Source organism: Stenella coeruleoalba, assembly GCF_951394435.1.
Source record: "Stenella coeruleoalba genome assembly, contig: scaffold_102, whole genome shotgun sequence".
NCBI classification, from domain to species: Eukaryota; Metazoa; Chordata; class Mammalia; order Artiodactyla; family Delphinidae; genus Stenella; species Stenella coeruleoalba.
In genome coordinates this window covers 463105-487925 of record NW_027645966.1, presented here as the reverse complement: position 1 = coordinate 487925, position 24821 = coordinate 463105, and the positions used below count along the sequence as shown (strand labels likewise).

The following is a 24821-nucleotide window of genomic DNA, read 5'->3' as shown; positions in this document are numbered from 1 at the left end:
GAGCAAATGAAGACCCTTTGAAGACATATTGCATGGTACCCATTCCACGGGTCTCAACTCTCCAGGTTTAAGGTATTCTTCCTTCAGCTAAAACATGCATGTGGAACCCAGAGTATGATCAACCGTGTGAACGGGAGACGTGTTCAAATATGTCTCAGTTTTCCTCCCCTGGTACTCGGGTGCAACATTCCAGACGCTTTACTAACACTCTCCCCACTTGGAGAGTCAGCGCCTTTAACCTCCTGTTTGGCCCAGTTTGCAATTTCTGCGGAAGATGAACAGGAATAGGGAGAACCAATGAGAGACTAGCTGGAGGTGTCTGGACGGGCAAATTTTACTCTCATTTCCCTCCAGGAAGAGGAAATATCCAAAGGCTCAGCGTGCCGTGCCGGAACGAGATTAGGGCCTGAAGCCATGCTGCGGTGTTGCGGCCAGCTCACAAGAAAGCGAGTTGAAGAAAGGAGCTCAGGGGCACTGTAATTCACAAACCTGCAGAGTTATAAATGACAGCTATCGTCCAAAAATAGACTGAAGTAAGGCTGCCAAGAGGACTTGAAAGCGGGGCAGAATTGCAGGAAACCGATTTCAGGAGGTAGACTGGAATTGCATTGAAAGCGTAGGAAAAGAGGCAGAACGTCCACAATGATGCACTTTGCCAAAAGGGCATATGCGTTTTTTCCTGAATATATTCAGGAAAAAACGCATACGCCCTCTTTGGCCAACCAAGCAAGCTTGCAAAGAAAATCTGCACTACAATGAAGTCTCACTTCCCCCCGGTCAAAAGGGCCATCAGTATAAAGTGTAAAATCCAGAAAGGCAGGACAGGCCATGGAGAACTGGGAGCCTTGTTATGCTGATGGGCGGGATGTAAATTGCCAACAGACACTCTGGAGAAGTGTATGGTGTTTCCTGAAACATCTAAAAAACAAAGCAACAGAGCCTAGGGCACTTCCACTTATGGTCCTATAGCTTAGGGAAATTAAAATCAAAAATACACAGCCACCCCAAAGTTTGGGACGCCTCCATTTACAAGAACCTCGTTTACCGTAGAAGTTCAATATCACAGAAAGTGAAAAATGGATAAAGAACTTGTGGTACTTACGTACAATGCAGTATCACTCAGCAATGAAATCTATGTCATCAGGCCTGTAGCAGCATAATGAGTGGATTCAGGTACGATGATTCTTACTGAAATAAGTCACACAGAAAAAGAAACATCATAAGATATCACTAATACACGGAATGGAAACTTGGCTACACAGGAACTGCATTCCAGAACAGAACAGGGTCTCAAATTTAGAAAACCAACTTATGCTTGCTTAAGGGGAAAGGTGAGTTGGGGTGCTGCATAAAACCAGAGATTGAAATGAGCACAGATAAAGTTCCTTAAGCCAAATATGGAATACACAAGAGCTACTCCTTGCTCAACGAAATGGACTCAAAACCCCATATTAAATGCCTAAGAATGTACCTGACTAGTAAGTATCTTAAAACCTATGGATTGCTATGTCTCCAAAAGAGAATCAAGCGTGTGTACAGGGGCATAAACGCAGCAGTGATAGGATTGGAGAGGTTCGGTGAGCAAATGAAGACCCTTTGAAGTCATATTGCATGGTACCCATTCCACGGGTTTCAACTACCCAGGTTTTAGGCATTCTTCCTTCAGCTAAAACATGCATGTGGAACCCAGAGTATGATCAACCATGTGATCGGGAGACGTGTTCAAATATGTCTCAGTTTTCGTACCCTGGTACTCGGGTGCAACATTCCAGACGCTTTACTAACACTCTCCCGACTTGGAGTGTCAGTCCCTTTAACCTCCTGTTTGGCCCAGTTTGCAATTTCTGCGGAAGATGAACAGGAATAGCGAGAACCAATGAGAGGCTAGCTGGAGGTGTCTGGACGGGCAAATTTAACTCTCATTTCCCACCAGGAAGAGGAAATAACCAAAGGCTCAGCGTGCCGTACCAGAACCAGATTAGGGCCTGAAGCCATCCTGCGGTGTTGCGGCCAGCTCAAAAGAAAGCGAGTTGAAGAAAGGAGCTCAGGGGCACTGTAATTCACAAACCTGCAGAGTTATAAATGAGAGCTATCGTCCAAAAATATACTGATGTAAGGCTGCCAAGAGGACTTGAAAGCGGGGCAGAATTGCAGGAAACCGATTTCAGGAGGTAGACTGGAATTGCATTGAAAGCATAGGAAAAGAGGCAGAACGTCCACAATGATGCACTTGGCCAAAAAGGGCGTATGCGTTTTTTCCTGAATATATTCAGGAAAAAACGCATACGCCCTTTTTGGCCAACCAAGCAAGCTTGCAAAGGAAATCTGCACTACAATGAAGTCTCACTTCCCCCCGGTCAAAAGGGCCATCTGAAAAAAGTGTAAAATCCAGAAAGGCAGGACAGGCCATGGAGAACTGGGAGCCTTGTTATGCTGATGGGCGGGATGTAATTTGCCAACAGACACTCAGGAGAAGTGTATGGTGTTTCCTGAAACATCTAAAAAACAAAGAAACAGAGCCTAGGGCACTTCCACTTATGGTCCTATAGCTTAGGGAAATTAAAATCAAAAAGGCACAGCCACCCCAAAGTTTGGGAAGCCTCTGTTTACAAGAACCTCGTTTACAGTACAAGTTCAACATCGCAGAAAGTGAAAAATGGATAAAGAAGTTGTAGTATTTACTTAGAAAGCAATATCACTCAGCAATGAAATCTATGTCATCAGGCCCTTAGCAGCACAATGAGTGGATTCAGGTATGATGATTCTAACTGAAATAAGTCACACAGAAAAAGAAACATCATAAGATATCAGTAATACACGGAATGGAAACTTGGCTACACAGGAACTGAATTACAGAACAGAACAGGGTCTCAAATTTAGAAAACCAACTTATGCTTGCTTAAGGGGAAAGGTGAGTTGGGGTGCTGCATAAAACCAGAGATTGAAATGAGCACAGATAAAGTTCCTTAAGCCAAATATGGAATAGACAAGAGCTACTCCTTGCTCAACGAAATGGACTCAACACCGCATATGAAACGCCTAAGAATGTACCTGACTAGTAAGTATCTTAAAACCTATGGATTGCTATGTCTCCGAAAGAGAATCAAGCATGTGTACAGGGACATAAACGCAGCAGTGATAGGATTGGAGAGGTTCGTGAGCAAATGAAGACCCTTTGAAGTCATATTGCATGGTACCCATTCCACAGGTTTCAACTACCCAGGTTTAAGGTATTCTGCCTTCAGCTAAAACATGCATGTGGAACCTAGAGTATGATCAAGCATGTGATCGGGAGACGTGTTCAAATATGTCTCAATTTTCGTACCCTGCTACTCGGGTGCAACATTCCAGACGCTTTACTAACACTCTCCCCACTTGGAGAGTCAGTCCCTTTAACCTCCTGTTTGGCCCAGTTTGCAATTTCTGCAGAAGATGAACAGGAATAGCGAGAACCAATGAGAGACTAGCTGGAGGTGTCTGGATGGGCAAATTTAACTCTCATTTCCCCCCAGGAAGAGGAATTAACCAAAGGCTCAGCGTGCCGTGCCAGAAAGAGATTAGGGCCTGAAGACCTCCTGCGGTGTTGCGGCCAGGTCACAAGAAAGCGAGTTGAAGAAAGGAGCTCAGGGGCACTGTAATTCACAAACCTGCAGAGTTATAAATGACAGCTATCGTCCAAAAATAGACTGAAGTAAGGCTGCCAAGAGGACTTGAAAGCGGGGCAGAATTGCAGGAAACCGATTTCAGGAGGTAGACTGGAATTGCATTGAAAGCGTAGGAAAAGAGGCAGAACGTCCACAATGATGCACTTTGCCAAAAGGGCATATGCGTTTTTTCCTGAATATATTCAGGAAAAAACGCATACGCCCTCTTTGGCCAACCAAGCAAGCTTGCAAAGAAAATCTGCACTACAATGAAGTCTCACTTCCCCCCGGTCAAAAGGGCCATCAGTATAAAGTGTAAAATCCAGAAAGGCAGGACAGGCCATGGAGAACTGGGAGCCTTGTTATGCTGATGGGCGGGATGTAAATTGCCAACAGACACTCTGGAGAAGTGTATGGTGTTTCCTGAAACATCTAAAAAACAAAGCAACAGAGCCTAGGGCACTTCCACTTATGGTCCTATAGCTTAGGGAAATTAAAATCAAAAATACACAGCCACCCCAAAGTTTGGGACGCCTCCATTTACAAGAACCTCGTTTACCGTAGAAGTTCAATATCACAGAAAGTGAAAAATGGATAAAGAACTTGTGGTACTTACGTACAATGCAGTATCACTCAGCAATGAAATCTATGTCATCAGGCCCGTAGCAGCATAATGAGTGGATTCAGGTACGATGATTCTTTCTGAAATAAGTCACACAGAAAAAGAAACATCATAAGATATCACTAATACACGGAATGTAAACTTGGCTACACAGGAACTGCATTCCAGAACAGAACAGGGTCTCAAATTTAGAAAACCAACTTATGCTTGCTTAAGGGGAAAGGTGAGTTGGGGTGCTGCATAAAACCAGAGATTGAAATGAGCACAGATAAAGTTCCTTAAGCCAAATATGGAATACACAAGAGCTACTCCTTGCTCAACGAAATGGACTCAAAACCCCATATTAAATGCCTAAGAATGTACCTGACTAGTAAGTATCTTAAAACCTATGGATTGCTATGTCTCCAAAAGAGAATCAAGCGTGTGTACAGGGGCATAAACGCAGCAGTGATAGGATTGGAGAGGTTCGGTGAGCAAATGAAGACCCTTTGAAGTCATATTGCATGGTACCCATTCCACGGGTTTCAACTACCCAGGTTTTAGGCATTCTTCCTTCAGCTAAAACATGCATGTGGAACCCAGAGTATGATCAACCATGTGATCGGGAGACGTGTTCAAATATGTCTCAGTTTTCGTACCCTGGTACTCGGGTGCAACATTCCAGACGCTTTACTAACACTCTCCCGACTTGGAGAGTCAGTCCCTTTAACCTCCTGTTTGGCCCAGTTTGCAATTTCTGCGGAAGATGAACAGGAATAGCGAGAACCAATGAGAGGCTAGCTGGAGGTGTCTGGACGGGCAAATTTAACTCTCATTTCCCACCAGGAAGAGGAAATAACCAAAGGCTCAGCGTGCCGTACCGGAACCAGATTAGGGCCTGAAGCCATCCTGCGGTGTTGCGGCCAGCTCAAAAGAAAGCGAGTTGAAGAAAGGAGCTCAGGGGCACTGTAATTCACAAACCTGCAGAGTTATAAATGAGAGCTATCGTCCAAAAATATACTGATGTAAGGCTGCCAAGAGGACTTGAAAGCGGGGCAGAATTGCAGGAAACCGATTTCAGGAGGTAGACTGGAATTGCATTGAAAGCATAGGAAAAGAGGCAGAACGTCCACAATGATGCACTTGGCCAAAAAGGGCGTATGCGTTTTTTCCTGAATATATTCAGGAAAAAACGCATACGCCCTTTTTGGCCAACCAAGCAAGCTTGCAAAGGAAATCTGCACTACAATGAAGTCTCACTTCCCCCCGGTCAAAAGGGCCATCTGAAAAAAGTGTAAAATCCAGAAAGGCAGGACAGGCCATGGAGAACTGGGAGCCTTGTTATGCTGATGGGCGGGATGTAATTTGCCAACAGACACTCAGGAGAAGTGTATGGTGTTTCCTGAAACATCTAAAAAACAAAGCAACAGAGCCTAGGGCACTTCCACTTATGGTCCTATAGCTTAGGGAAATTAAAATCAAAAAGGCACAGCCACCCCAAAGTTTGGGAAGCCTCTGTTTACAAGAACCTCGTTTACAGTACAAGTTCAACATCGCAGAAAGTGAAAAATGGATAAAGAAGTTGTAGTATTTACTTAGAAAGCAATATCACTCAGCAATGAAATCTATGTCATCAGGCCCTTAGCAGCACAATGAGTGGATTCAGGTATGATGATTCTAACTGAAATAAGTCACACAGAAAAAGAAACATCATAAGATATCAGTAATACACGGAATGGAAACTTGGCTACACAGGAACTGAATTACAGAACAGAACAGTGTCTCAAATTTAGAAAACCAACTTATGCTTGCTTAAGGGTAAAGGTGAGTTGGGGTGCTGCATAAAACCAGAGATTGAAATGAGCACAGATAAAGTTCCTTAAGCCAAATATGGAATAGACAAGAGCTACTCCTTGCTCAACGAAATGGACTCAACACCGCATATGAAACGCCTAAGAATGTACCTGACTAGTAAGTATCTTAAAACCTATGGATTGCTATGTCTCCGAAAGAGAATCAAGCATGTGTACAGGGACATAAACGCAGCAGTGATAGGATTGGAGAGGTTCGTGAGCAAATGAAGACCCTTTGAAGTCATATTGCATGGTACCCATTCCACAGGTTTCAACTACCCAGGTTTAAGGTATTCTTCCTTCAGCTAAAACATGCATGTGGAACCTAGAGTATGATCAAGCATGTGATCGGGAGACGTGTTCAAATATGTCTCAGTTTTCGTACCCTGCTACTCGGGTGCAACATTCCAGACGCTTTACTAACACTCTCCCCACTTGGAGAGTCAGTCCCTTTAACCTCCTGTTTGGCCCAGTTTGCAATTTCTGCAGAAGATGAACAGGAATAGCGAGAACCAATGAGAGACTAGCTGGAGGTGTCTGGATGGGCAAATTTAACTCTCATTTCCCATCAGGAAGAGGAATTAACCAAAGGCTCAGCGTGCCGTGCCAGAAAGAGATTAGGGCCTGAAGACCTCCTGCGGTGTTGCGGCCAGGTCACAAGAAAGCGAGTTGAAGAAAGGAGCTCAGGGGCACTGTAATTCACAAACCTGCAGAGTTATAAATGACAGCTATCGTCCAAAAATAGACTGAAGTAAGGCTGCCAAGAGGACTTGAAAGCGGGGCAGAATTGCAGGAAACCGATTTCAGGAGGTAGACTGGAATTGCATTGAAAGCATAGGAAAAGAGGCAGAACGTCCACAATGATGCACTTGGCCAAAAAGGGCGTATGCGTTTTTTCCTGAATATATTCAGGAAAAAACGCATACGCCCTTTTTGGCCAACCAAGCAAGCTTGCAAAGGAAATCTGCACTACAATGAAGTCTCACTTCCCCCCGGTCAAAAGGGCCATCTGAAAAAAGTGTAAAATCCAGAAAGGCAGGACAGGCCATGGAGAACTGGGAGCCTTGTTATGCTGATGGGCGGGATGTAAATTGCCAACAGACACTCAGGAGAAGTGTATGGTGTTTCCTGAAACATCTAAAAAACAAAGCAACAGAGCCTAGGGCACTTCCACTTATGGTCCTATAGCTTAGGGAAATTAAAATCAAAAAGACACAGCCACCCCAAAGTTTGGGATGCCTCCGTTTACAAGAACCTCGTTTACCGTACAAGTTCAATATCACAGAAAGTGAAAAATGGATAAAGAACTTGTGGTACTTACGTACAATGCAGTATCACTCAGCAATGAAATCTATGTCATCAGGCCCGTAGCAGCATAATGAGTGGATTCAGGTACGATGATTCTAACTGAAATAAGTCACACAGAAAAAGAAACATCATAAGATATCACTAATACACGGAATGTAAACTTGGCTACACAGGAACTGCATTCCAAAACAGAACAGGGTCTCAAATTTAGAAAACCAACTTATGCTTGCTTAAGGGGAAAGGTGAGTTGGGGTGCTGCATAAAACCAGAGATTGAAATGAGCACAGATAAAGTTCCTTAAGCCAAATATGGAATAGACAAGAGCTACTCCTTGCTCAACGAAATGGACTCAACACCGCATATTAAACGCCTAAGAATGTAACTGACTAGTAAGTATCTTAAAACCTATGGATTGCTATGTCTCCGAAAGAGAATCAAGCATGTGTACAGGGGCATAAACGCAGCAGTGATAGGATTGGAGAGGTTCGGTGAGCAAATGAAGACCCTTTGAAGTCATATTGCATGGTACCCATTCCACGGGTTTCAACTACCCAGGTTTAAGGTATTCTTCCTTCAGCTAAAACATGCATGTGGAACCTAGAGTATGATCAACCATGTGATCGGGAGACGTGTTCAAATATGTCTCAGTTTTCGTACCCTGGTACTCAGGTGCAACATTCCAGACGCTTTACTAACCCTCTCCCGACTTGGAGAGTCAGCCCCTTTAACCTCCTGTTTGGCCCAGTTTGCAGTTTCTGCGGAAGATGAACAGGAATAGCGAGAACCAATGGAAACTAGCTGGAGGTGTCTGGACGGGCAAATTTAACTCTCATTTCCCACCAGGAAGAGGAAATAACCAAAGGCTCAGCGTGCCGTGCCGGAACCAGATTAGGGCCTGAAGCCATCCTGCGGTGTTGCGGCCAGGTCACAAGAAACAAGTTGAAGAAAGGAGCTCAGGGGCACTGTAATTCACAAACCTGCAGAGTTATAAATGACAGCTATCGTCCAAAAATAGACTGAAGTAAGGCTGCCAAGAGGACTTGAAAGCGGGGCAGAATTGCAGGAAACCGATTTCAGGAGGTAGACTGGAATTGCATTGAAAGCATAGGAAAAGAGGCAGAACGTCCACAATGATGCACTTGGCCAAAAAGGGCGTATGCGTTTTTTCCTGAATATATTCAGGAAAAAACGCATACGCCCTTTTTGGCCAACCAAGCAAGCTTGCAAAGGAAATCTGCACTAAAATGAAGTCTCACTTCCCCCCGGTCAAAAGGGCCATCTGAAAAAAGTGTAAAATCCAGAAAGGCAGGACAGGCCATGGAGAACTGGGAGCCTTGTTATGCTGAAGGGCGGGATGTAAATTGCCAACAACCACTCCGGAGAAGTGTATGGTGTTTCCTGAAACATCTAAAAAACAAAGCAACAGAGCCTAGGGCACTTCCACTTATGGTCCTATAGCTTAGGGAAATTAAAATCAAAAAGACACAGCCACCCCAAAGTTTGGAACGGCTCTGTTTACAAGAACCTCGTTTACAGTACAAGTTCAACATCGCCGAAAGTGAAAAATGGATAAAGAAGTTGTGGTATTTACTTACAAAGCAATATCACTCAGCAATGAAATCTGTGTCATCAGGCCCTTAGCAGCACAATGAGTGGATTCAGGTATGATGATTCTAACTGAAATAAGTCACACAGAAAAAGAAACATCATAAGATATCAGTAATACACGGAATGGAAACTTGGCTACACAGGAACTGAATTACAGAACAGAACAGGGTCTCAAATTTAGAAAACCAACTTATTCTTGCTTAAGGGTAAAGGTGAGTTGGGGTGCTGCATAAAACCAGAGATTGAAATGAGCACAGATAAAGTTCCTTAAGCCAAATATGGAATAGACAAGAGCTACTCCTTGCTCAACGAAATGGACTCAAAACCACATATTAAACGCCTAAGAATGTACCTGACTAGTAAGTATCTTAAAACCTATGGATTGCTATGTCTCCAAAAGAGAATCAAGCGTGTGTACAGGGGCATAAACGCAGCAGTGATAGGATTGGAGAGGTTCGGTGAGCAAATGAAGACCCTTTGAAGTCATATTGCATGGTACCCATTACACGGGTCTCAACTCTCCAGGTTTAAGGTATTCTTCCTTCAGCTAAAACATGCATGTGGAACACAGAGTATGATCAACCATGTGATCGGGAGACGTGTTCAAATATGTCTCAGTTTTCGTACCCTGGTACTCGGGTGCAACATTCCAGACGCTTTACTAACCCTCTCCCGACTTGGAGAGTCAGTCCCTTTAACCTCCTGTTTGGCCCAGTTTGCAGTTTCTGCGGAAGATGAACAGGAATAGCGAGAACCAATGGAGACTAGCTGGAGGTGTCTGGACGGGCAAATTTAACTCTCATTTCCCACCAGGAAGAGGAAATAACCAAAGGCTCAGCGTGCCGTGCCGGAACCAGATTAGGGCCTGAAGCCATCCTGCGGTGTTGCGGCCAGGTCACAAGAAACAAGTTGAAGAAAGGAGCTCAGGGGCACTGTAATTCACAAACCTGCAGAGTTATAAATGACAGCTATCGTCCAAAAATAGACTGAAGTAAGGCTGCCAAGAGGACTTGAAAGCGGGGCAGAATTGCAGGAAACCGATTTCAGGAGGTAGACTGGAATTGCATTGAAAGCATAGGAAAAGAGGCAGAACGTCCACAATGATGCACTTGGCCAAAAAGGGCGTATGCGTTTTTTCCTGAATATATTCAGGAAAAAACGCATACGCCCTTTTTGGCCAACCAAGCAAGCTTGCAAAGGAAATCTGCACTACAATGAAGTCTCACTTCCCCCCGGTCAAAAGGGCCATCTGAAAAAAGTGTAAAATCCAGAAAGGCAGGACAGGCCATGGAGAACTGGGAGCCTTGTTATGCTGAAGGGCGGGATGTAAATTGCCAACAACCACTCCGGAGAAGTGTATGGTGTTTCCTGAAACATCTAAAAAACAAAGCAACAGAGCCTAGGGCACTTCCACTTATGGTCCTATAGCTTAGGGAAATTAAAATCAAAAAGACACAGCCACCCCAAAGTTTGGAACGGCTCTGTTTACAAGAACCTCGTTTACAGTACAAGTTCAACATTGCCGTAAGTGAAAAATGGATAAAGAAGTTGTGGTATTTACTTACAAAGCAATATCACTCAGCAATGAAATCTGTGTCATCAGGCCCTTAGCAGCACAATGAGTGGATTCAGGTATGATGATTCTAACTGAAATAAGTCACACAGAAAAAGAAACATCATAAGATATCACTAATACATGGAATGTAAACTTGGCTACACAGGAACTGAATTACAGAACAGAACAGGGTCTCAAATTTAGAAAACCAACTTATTCTTGCTTAAGGGTAAAGGTGAGTTGGGGTGCTGCATAAAACCAGAGATTGAAATGAGCACAGATAAAGTTCCTTAAGCCAAATATGGAATAGACAAGAGCTACTCCTTGCTCAACGAAATGGACTCAAAACCACATATTAAACGCCTAAGAATGTACCTGACTAGTAAGTATCTTAAAACCTATGGATTGCTATGTCTCCAAAAGAGAATCAAGCGTGTGTACAGGGGCATAAACGCAGCAGTGATAGGATTGGAGAGGTTCGGTGAGCAAATGAAGACCCTTTGAAGTCATATTGCATGGTACCCATTACACGGGTCTCAACTCTCCAGGTTTAAGGTATTCTTCCTTCAGCTAAAACATGCATGTGGAACACAGAGTATGATCAACCATGTGATCGGGAGACGTGTTCAAATATGTCTCAGTTTTCGTACCCTGGTACTCGGGTGCAACATTCCAGACGCTTTACTAACCCTCTCCCGACTTGGAGAGTCAGTCCCTTTAACCTCCTGTTTGGCCCAGTTTGCAGTTTCTGCGGAAGATGAACAGGAATAGCGAGAACCAATGGAGACTAGCTGGAGGTGTCTGGACGGGCAAATTTAACTCTCATTTCCCACCAGGAAGAGGAAATAACCAAAGGCTCAGCGTGCCGTGCCGGAACCAGATTAGGGCCTGAAGCCATCCTGCGGTGTTGCGGCCAGGTCACAAGAAACAAGTTGAAGAAAGGAGCTCAGGGGCACTGTAATTCACAAACCTGCAGAGTTATAAATGACAGCTATCGTCCAAAAATAGACTGAAGTAAGGCTGCCAAGAGGACTTGAAAGCGGGGCAGAATTGCAGGAAACCGATTTCAGGAGGTAGACTGGAATTGCATTGAAAGCATAGGAAAAGAGGCAGAACGTCCACAATGATGCACTTGGCCAAAAAGGGCGTATGCGTTTTTTCCTGAATATATTCAGGAAAAAACGCATACGCCCTTTTTGGCCAACCAAGCAAGCTTGCAAAGGAAATCTGCACTACAATGAAGTCTCACTTCCCCCCGGTCAAAAGGGCCATCTGAAAAAAGTGTAAAATCCAGAAAGGCAGGACAGGCCATGGAGAACTGGGAGCCTTGTTATGCTGAAGGGCGGGATGTAAATTGCCAACAACCACTCCGGAGAAGTGTATGGTGTTTCCTGAAACATCTAAAAAACAAAGCAACAGAGCCTAGGGCACTTCCACTTATGGTCCTATAGCTTAGGGAAATTAAAATCAAAAAGACACAGCCACCCCAAAGTTTGGAACGGCTCTGTTTACAAGAACCTCGTTTACAGTACAAGTTCAACATTGCCGTAAGTGAAAAATGGATAAAGAAGTTGTGGTATTTACTTACAAAGCAATATCACTCAGCAATGAAATCTGTGTCATCAGGCCCTTAGCAGCACAATGAGTGGATTCAGGTATGATGATTCTAACTGAAATAAGTCACACAGAAAAAGAAACATCATAAGATATCAGTAATACACGGAATGGAAACTTGGCTACACAGGAACTGAATTACAGAACAGAACAGGGTCTCAAATTTAGAAAACCAACTTATTCTTGCTTAAGGGTAAAGGTGAGTTGGGGTGCTGCATAAAACCAGAGATTGAAATGAGCACAGATAAAGTTCCTTAAGCCAAATATGGAATAGACAAGAGCTACTCCTTGCTCAACGAAATGGACTCAAAACCACATATTAAACGCCTAAGAATGTACCTGACTAGTAAGTATCTTAAAACCTATGGATTGCTATGTCTCCAAAAGAGAATCAAGCGTGTGTACAGGGGCATAAACGCAGCAGTGATAGGATTGGAGAGGTTCGGTGAGCAAATGAAGACCCTTTGAAGTCATATTGCATGGTACCCATTACACGGGTCTCAACTCTCCAGGTTTAAGGTATTCTTCCTTCAGCTAAAACATGCATGTGGAACACAGAGTATGATCAACCATGTGATCGGGAGACGTGTTCAAATATGTCTCAGTTTTCGTACCCTGGTACTCGGGTGCAACATTCCAGACGCTTTACTAACCCTCTCCCGACTTGGAGAGTCAGTCCCTTTAACCTCCTGTTTGGCCCAGTTTGCAGTTTCTGCGGAAGATGAACAGGAATAGCGAGAACCAATGGAGACTAGCTGGAGGTGTCTGGACGGGCAAATTTAACTCTCATTTCCCACCAGGAAGAGGAAATAACCAAAGGCTCAGCGTGCCGTGCCGGAACCAGATTAGGGCCTGAAGCCATCCTGCGGTGTTGCGGCCAGGTCACAAGAAACAAGTTGAAGAAAGGAGCTCAGGGGCACTGTAATTCACAAACCTGCAGAGTTATAAATGACAGCTATCGTCCAAAAATAGACTGAAGTAAGGCTGCCAAGAGGACTTGAAAGCGGGGCAGAATTGCAGGAAACCGATTTCAGGAGGTAGACTGGAATTGCATTGAAAGCATAGGAAAAGAGGCAGAACGTCCACAATGATGCACTTGGCCAAAAAGGGCGTATGCGTTTTTTCCTGAATATATTCAGGAAAAAACGCATACGCCCTTTTTGGCCAACCAAGCAAGCTTGCAAAGGGAATCTGCACTACAATGAAGTCTCACTTCTCCCCGGTCAAAAGGGCCATCTGAAAAAAGTGTAAAATCCAGAAAGGCAGGACAGGCCATGGAGAACTGGGAGCCTTGTTATGCTGAAGGGCGGGATGTAAATTGCCAACAACCACTCCGGAGAAGTGTATGGTGTTTCCTGAAACATCTAAAAAACAAAGCAACAGAGCCTAGGGCACTTCCACTTACGGTCCTATAGATTAGGCAATTTAAAATCAAAAAGACACAGCCACCCCAAAGTTTGGAACGGCTCTGTTTACAAGAACCTCGTTTACAGTACAAGTTCAACATCGCAGAAAGTGAAAAATGGATAAAGAAGTTGTGGTATTTACTTACAAAGCAATATCACTCAGCAATGAAATCTGTGTCATCAGGCCCTTAGCAGCACAATGAGTGGATTCAGGTATGATGATTCTAACTGAAATAAGTCACACAGAAAAAGAAACATCATAAGATATCAGTAATACACGGAATGGAAACTTGGCTACACAGGAACTGAATTACAGAACAGAACAGGGTCTCAAATTTAGAAAACCAACTTATGCTTGCTTAAGGGGAAAGGTGAGTTGGGGTGCTGCATAAAACCAGAGATTGAAATGAGCACAGATAAAGTTCCTTAAGCCAAATATGGAATAGACAAGAGCTACTCCTTGCTCAACGAAATGGACTCAACACCGCATATTAAACGCCTAAGAATGTACCTGACTAGTAAGTATCTTAAAACCTATGGATTGCTATGTCTCCGAAAGAGAATCAAGCATGTGTACAGGGGCATAAACGCAGCAGTGATAGGATTGGAGAGGTTCGGTGAGCAAATGAAGACCCTTTGAAGTCATATTGCATGGTACCCATTCCACGGGTTTCAACTACCCAGGTTTAAGGTATTCTTCCTTCAGCTAAAACATGCATGTGGAACCTAGAGTATGATCAACCATGTGATCGGGAGACGTGTTCAAATATGTCTCAGTTTTCGTACCTGGTACTCGGGTGCAACATTCCAGACGCTTTACTAACCCTCTCCCGACTTGGAGAGTCAGTCCCTTTAACCTCCTGTTTGGCCCAGTTTGCAGTTTCTGCGGAAGATGAACAGGAATAGCGAGAACCAATGGAGACTAGCTGGAGGTGTCTGGACGGGCAAATTTAACTCTCATTTCCCACCAGGAAGAGGAAATAACCAAAGGCTCAGCGTGCCGTGCCGCAACCAGATTAGGGCCTGAAGCCATCCTGCGGTGTTGCGGCCAGGTCACAAGAAACAAGTTGAAGAAAGGAGCTCAGGGGCACTGTAATTCACAAACCTGCAGAGTTATAAATGACAGCTATCGTCCAAAAATAGACTGAAGTAAGGCTGCCAAGAGGACTTGAAAGCGGGGCAGAATTGCAGGAAACCGATTTCAGGAGGTAGACTGGAATTGCATTGAAAGCATAGGAAAAGAGGCAGAACGTCCACAATGATGCACTTGGCCAAAAAGGGCGTATGCGTTTTTTCCTGAATATATTCAGGAAAAAACGCATACGCCCTTTTTGGCCAACCAAGCAAGCTTGCAAAGGAAATCTGCACTACAATGAAGTCTCACTTCCCCCCGGTCAAAAGGGCCATCTGAAAAAAGTGTAAAATCCAGAAAGGCAGGACAGGCCATGGAGAACTGGGAGCCTTGTGATGCTGAAGGGCGGGATGTAAATTGCCAACAGACACTCGGGAGAAGTGTATGGTGTTTCCTGAAACATCTAAAAAACAAAGCAACAGAACCTAGGGCACTTCCACTTATGGTCCTATAGCTTAGGGAAATTAAAATCAAAAAGACACAGCCACCCCAAAGTTTCGAACGGCTTTGTTTACAAGAACCTCGTTTACAGTACAAGTTCGACGTCGCAGAAAGTGAAAAATGGATAAAGAAGTTGTGGTATTTACTTACAAAGCAATATCACTCAGCAATGAAATCTGTGTCATCAGGCCCTTAGCAGCACAATGAGTGGATTCAGGTATGATGATTCTAACTGAAATAAGTCACACAGAAAAAGAAACATCATAAGATATCAGTAATACACGGAATGGAAACATGGGTACACAGGAACTGAATTACAGAACAGAACAGGGTCTCAAATTTAGAAAACCAACTTATGCTTGCTTAAGGGGAAAGGTGAGTTGGGGTGCTGCATAAAACCAGAGATTGAAATGAGCACAGATAAAGTTCCTTAAGCCAAATATGGAATAGACAAGAGCTACTCCTTGCTCAACAAAATGGACTCAACACCGCATATTAAACGCCTAAGAATGTACCTGACTAGTAAGTATCTTAAAACCTATGGATTGCTATGTCTCCGAAAGAGAATCAAGCATGTGTACAGGGGCATAAACGCAGCAGTGATAGGATTGGAGAGGTTCGGTGAGCAAATGAAGACCCTTTGAAGTCATATTGCATGGTACCCATTACACGGGTCTCAACTCTCCAGGTTTAAGGTATTCTTCCTTCAGCTAAAACATGCATGTGGAACACAGAGTATGATCAACCATGTGATCGGGAGACGTGTTCAAATATGTCTCAGTTTTCGTACCCTGGTACTCGGGTGCAACATTCCAGATGCTTTACTAACCCTCTCCCGACTTGGAGAGTCAGTCCCTTTAACCTCCTGTTTGGCCCAGTTTGCAGTTTCTGCGGAAGATGAACAGGAATAGCGAGAACCAATGGAGACTAGCTGGAGGTGTCTGGACGGGCAAATTTAACTCTCATTTCCCACCAGGAAGAGGAAATAACCAAAGGCTCAGCGTGCCGTGCCGCAACCAGATTAGGGCCTGAAGCCATCCTGCGGTGTTGCGGACAGGTCACAAGAAACAAGTTGAAGAAAGGAGCTCAGGGGCACTGTAATTCACAAACCTGCAGAGTTATAAATGACAGCTATCGTCCAAAAATAGACTGAAGTAAGGCTGCCAAGAGGACTTGAAAGCGGGGCAGAATTGCAGGAAACCGATTTCAGGAGGTAGACTGGAATTGCATTGAAAGCATAGGAAAAGAGGCAGAACGTCCACAATGATGCACTTGGCCAAAAAGGGCGTATGTGTTTTTTCCTGAATATATTCAGGAAAAAACGCATACGCCCTTTTTGGCCAACCAAGCAAGCTTGCAAAGGAAATCTGCACTACAATGAAGTCTCACTTCCCCCCGGTCAAAAGGGCCATCTGAAAAAAGTGTAAAATCCAGAAAGGCAGGACAGGCCATGGAGAACTGGGAGCCTTGTTATGCTGAAGGGCGGGATGTAAATTGCCAACAGACACTCGGGAGAAGTGTATGGTGTTTCCTGAAACATCTAAAAAACAAAGCAACAGAGCCTAGGGCACTTCCACTTATGGTCCTATAGCTTAGGGAAATTAAAATCAAAAAGACACAGCCACCCCAAAGTTTCGAACGGCTTTGTTTACAAGAACCTCGTTTACAGTACAAGTTCAACGTCGCAGAAAGTGAAAAATGGATAAAGAAGTTGTGGTATTTACTTACAAAGCAATATCACTCAGCAATGAAATCTGTGTCATCAGGCCCTTAGCAGCACAATGAGTGGATTCAGGTATGATGATTCTAACTGAAATAAGTCACACAGAAAAAGAAACATCATAAGATATCAGTAATACACGGAATGGAAACATGGGTACACAGGAACTGAATTACAGAACAGAACAGGGTCTCAAATTTAGAAAACCAACTTATGCTTGCTTAAGGGGAAAGGTGAGTTGGGGTGCTGCATAAAACCAGAGATTGAAATGAGCACAGATAAAGTTCCTTAAGCCAAATATGGAATAGACAAGAGCTACTCCTTGCTCAACAAAATGGACTCAACACCGCATATTAAACGCCTAAGAATGTACCTGACTAGTAAGTATCTTAAAACCTATGGATTGCTATGTCTCCGAAAGAGAATCAAGCATGTGTACAGGGGCATAAACGCAGCAGTGATAGGATTGGAGAGGTTCGGTGAGCAAATGAAGACCCTTTGAAGTCATATTGCATGGTACCCATTACACGGGTCTCAACTCTCCAGGTTTAAGGTATTCTTCCTTCAGCTAAAACATGCATGTGGAACACAGAGTATGATCAACCATGTGATCGGGAGACGTGTTCAAATATGTCTCAGTTTTCGTACCCTGGTACTCGGGTGCAACATTCCAGACGCTTTACTAACCCTATCCCGACTTGGAGAGTCAGTCCCTTTAACCTCCTGTTTGGCCCAGTTTGCAGTTTCTGCGGAAGATGAACAGGAATAGCGAGAACCAATGGAGACTAGCTGGAGGTGTCTGGACGGGCAAATTTAACTCTCATTTCCCACCAGGAAGAGGAAATAACCAAAGGCTCAGCGTGCCGTGCCGCAACCAGATTAGGGCCTGAAGCCATCCTGCGGTGTTGCGGACAGGTCACAAGAAACAAGTTGAAGAAAGGAGCTCAGGGGCACTGTAATTCACAAACCTGCAGAGTTATAAATGACAGCTATCGTCCAAAAATAGACTGAAGTAAGGCTGCCAAGAGGACTTGAAAGCGGGGCAGAATTGCAGGAAACCGATTTCAGGAGGTAGACTGGAATTGCATTGAAAGCATAGGAAAAGAGGCAGAACGTCCACAATGATGCACTTGGCCAAAAAGGGCGTATGTGTTTTTTCCTGAATATATTCAGGAAAAAACGCATACGCCCTTTTTGGCCAACCAAGCAAGCTTGCAAAGGAAATCTGCACTACAATGAAGTCTCACTTCCCCCCGGTCAAAAGGGCCATCTGAAAAAAGTGTAAAATCCAGAAAGGCAGGACAGGCCATGGAGAACTGGGAGCCTTGTTATGCTGAAGGGCGGGATGTAAATTGCCAACAACCACTCCGGAGAAGTGTATGGTGTTTCCTGAAACATCTAAAAAACAAAGCAACAGAGCCTAGGGCACTTCCACTTATGGTCCTATAGCTTAGGGAAATTAAAATCAAAAAGACACAGCCACCCCAAAGTTTGGAACGGCTCTGTTTACAAGAACCTCGTTTACAGTACAAGTTCAACATCGCAGAAAGTGAAGAATGGATAAAGAAGTTGTGGTATTTACTTACAAAGCAATATCACTCAGCAATGAAATCTGTGTCATCAGGCCCTTAACAGCACAATGAGTGGATTCAGGTATGATGATTCTAACTGAAATAAGTCACACAGAAAAAGAAACATCATAAGATATCAGTAATACACGGAATGGAAACTTGGCTACACAGGAACTGAATTACAGAACAGAACAGGGTCTCAAATTTAGAAAACCAACTTATGCTTGCTTAAGGGGAAAGGTGAGTTGGGGTGCTGCATAAAACCAGAGATTGAAATGAGCACAGATAATGTTCCTTAAGCCAAATATGTAATAGACAAGAGCTACTCCTTGCTCAACGAAATGGACTCAAAACCCCATATTAAACGCCTAAGAATGTACCTGACTAGTAAGTATCTTAAAACCTATGGATTGCTATGTCTCCAAAAGAGAATCAAGCGTGTGTACAGGGGCATAAACGCAGCAGTGATAGGATTGGAGAGGTTCGGTGAGCAAATGAAGACCCTTTGAAGTCATATTGCATGGTACCCATTACACGGGTCTCAACTCTCCAGGTCTAAGGTATTCTTCCTTCAGCTAAAACATGCATGTGGAACCCAGAGTATGATCAACCATGTGAACGGGAGTCGTGTTCAAATATGTCTCAGTTTTCCTCCCCTGGTACTCGGGTGCAACATTCCAGACGCTTTACTAACACTCCCCCGAGTTGGAGAGTCAGTCCCTTTAACCTCCTGTTTGGCCCAGTTTGCAATTTCTGCGGAAGATGAACAGGAATAGCGAGAACCAATGAGAGGCTAGCTGGAGGTTTCTGGACAGGCAAATTTAACTCTCATTTCCCACCAGGAAGAGGAATTAACCAAAGGCTCAGCATGCCGGACTGGAACCAGATTAGGGCCTGAAGCCATCCTGCGGTGTTACGGCCAGGTCACAAGAAAGCGAGTTGAAGAAAGGAGCTCAGGGGCACTGTAATTCACAAACTTGCAGAGTTATAAATGACAGCTATCGTCCAAAAATATACTGAAGTAAGGCTGCCAAGAGGACTTGAAAGCGGGGCAGAATTGCAGGAAACCGATTTCAGGAGGTAGACTGGAATTGCATTTCAAGCATAGGAAAAGAGGCAGAACGTCCACAATGATGCACTTGGCCAAAAAGGGCGTAGGCGTTTTTTCCTGAATATATTCAGGAAAAAACGCATACGCCCTTTTTGGCCAACCAAGCAAGCTTGCAAAGGAAATCTGCACTACAATGAAGTCTCACTTCTCCCCGGTCAAAAGGGCCATCTGAAAAAAGTGTAAAATCCAGAAAGGCAGGACAGGCCATGGAGAACTGGGAGCCTTGTTATGCTGAAGGGCGGGATGTAAATTGCCAACAACCACTCGGGAGAAGTGTATGGTGTTTCCTGAAACATCTAAAAAACAAAGCAACAGAGCCTAGGGCACTTCCACTTATGGTCCTATAGCTTAGGGAAATTAAAATAAAAAAGACACAGCCACCCCAATGTTTGGGACGCCTCCGTTTACAAGAACCTCGTTTACTGTACAAGTTCAATATCACAGAAAGTGAAAAATGGATAAAGAACTTGTGGTACTTACGTACAATGCAGTATCACTCAGCAATGAAATCTATGTCATTAGGCCCGTAACAGCATAATGAGTGGATTCAGGTATGATGATTCTAACTGAAATAAGTCACACAGAAAAAGAAACATCATAAGATATCAGTAATACACGGAATGGAAACTTGGCTACACAGGAACTGAATTACAGAACAGAACAGGGTCTCAAATTTAGAAAACCAACTTATGCTTGCTTAAGGGTAAAGGTGAGTTGGGGTGCTGCATAAAACTAGAGATTGAAATGAGCACAGATAAAGCTCCTTAAGCCAAATATGGAATAGACAAGAGCTACTCCTTGCTCAACGAAATGGACTCAACACCGCATATTAAACGCCTAAGAATGTACCTGACTAGTAAGTATCTTAAAACCTATGGATTGCTATGTCTCCGAAAGAGAATCAAGCATGTGTACAGGGGCATAAACGCAGCAGTGATAGGATTGGAGAGCTTCGGTGAGCAAATGAAGACCCTTTGAAGTCATATTGCATGGTACCCATTCCAGGGGTTTCAACTACCCAGGTTTAAGGTATTCTTCCTTCAGCTAAAACATGCATGTGGAACCTAGAGTATGATCAACCATGTGATCGGGAGACGTGTTCAAATATGTCTCAGTTTTCCTACCCTGGTACTCGGGTGCAACATTCCAGACGCTTTACTAACACTCTCCCCACTTGGAGAGTCAGTCCCTTTAACCTCCTGTTTGGCCCAGTTTGCAATTTCTGTGGAAGATGAACAGGAATAGCGAGAACCAATGAGAGACTAGCTGGAGGTGTCTGGATGGGCAAATTTAACTCTCATTTCCCACAAGGAAGAGGAATTAACCAAAGGCTCAGCATGCCGAGCCAGAACCAGATTAGGGCCTGAAGACATCCTGCGGTGTTGCGGCCAGGTCACAAGAAAGCGAGTTGAAGAAAGGAGCTCAGGGGCACTGTAATTCACAAACCTGCAGAGTTATAAATGACAGCTATTGTCCAAAAATAGACTGAAGTAAGGCTGCCAAGAGGACTTGAAAGCGGGGCAGAATTGCAGGAAACCGATTTCAGGAGGTAGACTGGAATTGCATTGAAAGCATAGGAAAAGAGGCCGAACGTCCACAATGATGCACTTGGCCAGAAAGGGCGTATGCGTATTTTCCTGAATATATTCAGAAAAAAACGCATACGCCCTTTTTGGCCAACCAAGCAAACTTGCAAAGGAAATCTGCACTACAATGAAGTCTCACTTCTCCCCGGTCAAAAGGGCCATCTGAAAAAAGTGTAAAATCCAGAAAGGCAGGACAGGCCATGGAGAACTGGGAGCCTTGTTATGCTGATGGGCGGGATGTAAATTGCCAACAGACACTCAGGAGAAGTGTATGGTGTTTCCTGAAACATCTAAAAAACAAAGCAACAGAGCCTAGGGCACTTCCACTTATGGTCCTATAGTTTAGGGAAATTAAAATCAAAAAGACACAGCCTCCCCAAAGTTTCGAACGGCTCTGTTTAGAAGAACCTCGTTTACACTACAAGTTCAACATCGCAGAAAGTGAAAAATGGATAAAGAAGTTGTGGTATTTACTTACAAAGCAATATCACTCAGCAATGTAATCTGTGTCATTAGGCCCTTAGCAGCATAATGAGTGGATTCAGGTATGATGATTCTAACTGAAATAAGTCACACAGAAAAAGAAACATCATAAGATATCAGTAATACACGGAATGTAAACTTGGCTACACAGGAACTGAATTACAGAACAGAACAGGGTCTCAAATTTAGAAAACCAACTTATGCTTGCTTAAGGGGAAAGGTGAGTTGGGGCGCTGCATAAAACCAGAGATTGAAATGAGCACAGATAAAGTTCCTTAAGCCAAATATGGAATAGACAAGAGCTACTCCTTGCTCAACGAAATGGACTCAACACCGCATATTAAACTCCTAAGAATGTACCTGACTAGTAAGTATCTTAAAACCTATGGATTGCTATGTCTCCGAAAGAGAATCAAGCATGTGTACAGGGGCATAAACGCAGCAGTGATAGGATTGGAGAGGTTTGGTGAGCAAATGAAGACCCTTTGAAGTCATATTGCATGGTACCCATTCCACGGGTTTCAACTACCCAGGTTTTAGGTATTCTTCCTTCAGCTAAAACATGCATGTGGAACCCAGAGTATGATCAACCATGTGATTGGGAGACGTGTTCAAATATGTCTCAGTTTTCGTACCCTGGTACTCGGGTGCAACATTCCAGACGCTTTACTAACACTCTTCCCACATGGAGAGTCAGCGCCTTTAACCTCCTGTTTGGCCCAGTTTGCAATTTCTGCGGAAGATGAACAGGAATAGCGAGAACCAATGATAGGCTAGCTGGAGGTGTCTGGACGGGCAAATTTAACTCTCATTTCCCACCAGGAAGAGGAAATAACCAAAGGCGCAGCGTGCCGTACCAGAACCAGATTAGGGCCTGAAGACATCCTGCGGTGTTGCGGCCAGCTCAAAGAAAGCGAGTTGAAGAAAGGAGCTCAGGGGCACTGTAATTCACAAACCTGCAGAGTTATAAATGACAGCTATCGTCCAAAAATATACTGAAGTAAGGCTGCCAAGAGGACTTGAAAGCGGGGCAGAATTGCAGGAAACCGATTTCAGGAGGTAGACTGGAATTGCATTTCAACCATAGGAAAAGAGGCAGAACGTCCACAATGATGCACTTGGCCAAAAAGGGCGTATGCGTTTTTTCCTGAATAAATTCAGGAAAAAACGCATACGCACTTTTTGGCCAACCAAGCAAGCTTGCAAAGGAAATCTGCACTACAATGAAGTCTCACTTCCCCCCGGTCAAAAGGGCCATCTGAAAAAAGTGTAAAATCCAGAAAGGCAGGACAGGCCATGGAGAACTGGGAGCCTTGTTATGCTGATGGGCGGGATGTAAATTGCCAAAAACCACTCGGGAGAAGTGTATGGTGTTTCCTGAAACATCTAAAAAACAAAGCAACAGAACCTAGGGCACTTCCACTTATGGTCCTATAGCTTAGGGAAATTAAAATCAAAAAGACACAGCCACCCCAAAGTTTGGAACGGCTCCGTTTACAAGAACCTCGTTTACAGTAAAAGTTCAACATCGCAGAAAGTGAAAAATGGATAAAGAAGTTGTGGTATTTACTTACAAAGCAATATCACTCAACAATGAAATCTGTGTCATCAGGCCCTTAGCAGCACAATGAGTGGATTCAGGTATGATGATGCTAACTGAAATAAGTCACACAGAAAAAGAAACATCATAAGATATCAGTAATACACGGAATGGAAACTTGGCTACACAGGAACTGAATTACAGAACAGAAAAGGGTCTCAAATTTAGAAAAACAACTTATGCTTGCTTAAGGGTAAAGGTGAGTTGGGGTGCTGCATAAATCCAGAGATTGAAATGAGCACAGATAAAGTTCCTTAAGCCAAATATGGAATAGACAAGAGCTACTCGTTGCTCAATGAAATGGACTCAACACCGCATATTAAACGCCTAAGAATGTACCTGACTAGTAAGTATCGTAAAACCTATGGATTGCTATGTCTCCAAAAGAGAATCAAGCATGTGTACAGGGGCATAAACGCAGCAGTGGTAGGATTGGAGAGGTTTGGTGAGCAAATGAAGACCCTTTGAAGTCATATTGCATGGTACCCATTCCACGGTTTTCAACTACCCAGGTTTTAGGTATTCTTCCTTCAGCTAAAACATGCATGTGGAACCCAGAGTATGATCAACCATGTGATTGGGAGACGTGTTCAAATATGTCTCAGTTTTCGTACCCTGGTACTCGGGTGCAACATTCCAGACGCTTTACTAACACTCTCCCCACATGGAGAGTCAGCGCCTTTAACCTCCTGTTTGGCCCAGTTTGCAATTTCTGCGGAAGATGAACAGGAATAGCGAGAACTAATGATAGGCTAGCTGGAGGTGTCTGGACGGGCAAATTTAACTCTCATTTCCCACCAGGAAGAGGAAATAACCAAAGGCGCAGCATGCCGTACCAGAACCAGATTAGGGCCTGAAGACATCCTGCGGTGTTGCGGCCAGCTCAAAGAAAGCGAGTTGAAGAAAGGAGCTCAGGGGCACTGTAATTCACAAACCTGCAGAGTTACAAATGACAGCTATCGTCCAAAAATAGACTGAAGTAAGGCTGCCAAGAGGACTTGAAAGCGGGGCAGAATTGCAGGAAACCGATTTCAGGAGGTAGACTGGAATTGCATTGAAAGCATAGGAAAAGAGGCAGAACGTCCACAATGATGCACTTGGCCAAAAAGGGCGTATGCGTTTTTTCCTGAATATATTCAGGAAAAAACGCATACGCCCTTTTTGGCCAACCAAGCAAGCTTGCAAAGGAAATCTGCACTACAATGAAGTCTCACTTCTCCCTGGTCAAAAGGGCCATCTGAAAAAAGTGTAAAATCCAGAAAGGCAGGACAGGCCATGGAGAACTGGGAGCCTTATTATGCTGAAGGTCGGGATGTAAATTGCCAACAACCACTCGGGAGAAGTGTATGGTGTTTCCTGAAACATCTAAAAAACAAAGCAACAGAGCCTAGGGCACTTCCACTTATGGTCCTATAGCTTAGGCAATTTAAAATCAAAAAGACACAGCCACCCCAAAGTTTGGAACGGCTCTGTTTACAAGAACCTCGTTTACAGTACAAGTTCAACATCACAGAAAGTGAAAAATGGATAAAAAAGTTGTGGTATTTACTTACATAGCAATATCACTCAGCAATGAAATCTGTGTCAT

The 24821-nt window shown here is 43.9% G+C and overlaps 1 long non-coding RNA gene across 10 annotated transcripts in view; it reads right to left on the bottom strand.

Annotated features, from left to right (window-relative positions):
• The window catches only part of LOC307181428, a 914212-nt gene that overhangs the window by 426960 nt on the left and 462431 nt on the right, over positions 1 to 24821 (bottom strand). The window contains exon 5 of one of the 10 annotated variants that reach the window (XR_013826755.1): positions 23053 to 23289. The exons of the other annotated variants lie outside the window; for them this stretch is intronic. This is a non-coding gene — a long non-coding RNA (uncharacterized lncRNA). Of the gene's footprint in view, positions 1 to 23052; positions 23290 to 24821 lie in introns of those variants that run through there. 10 annotated transcript variants of the gene reach the window in all.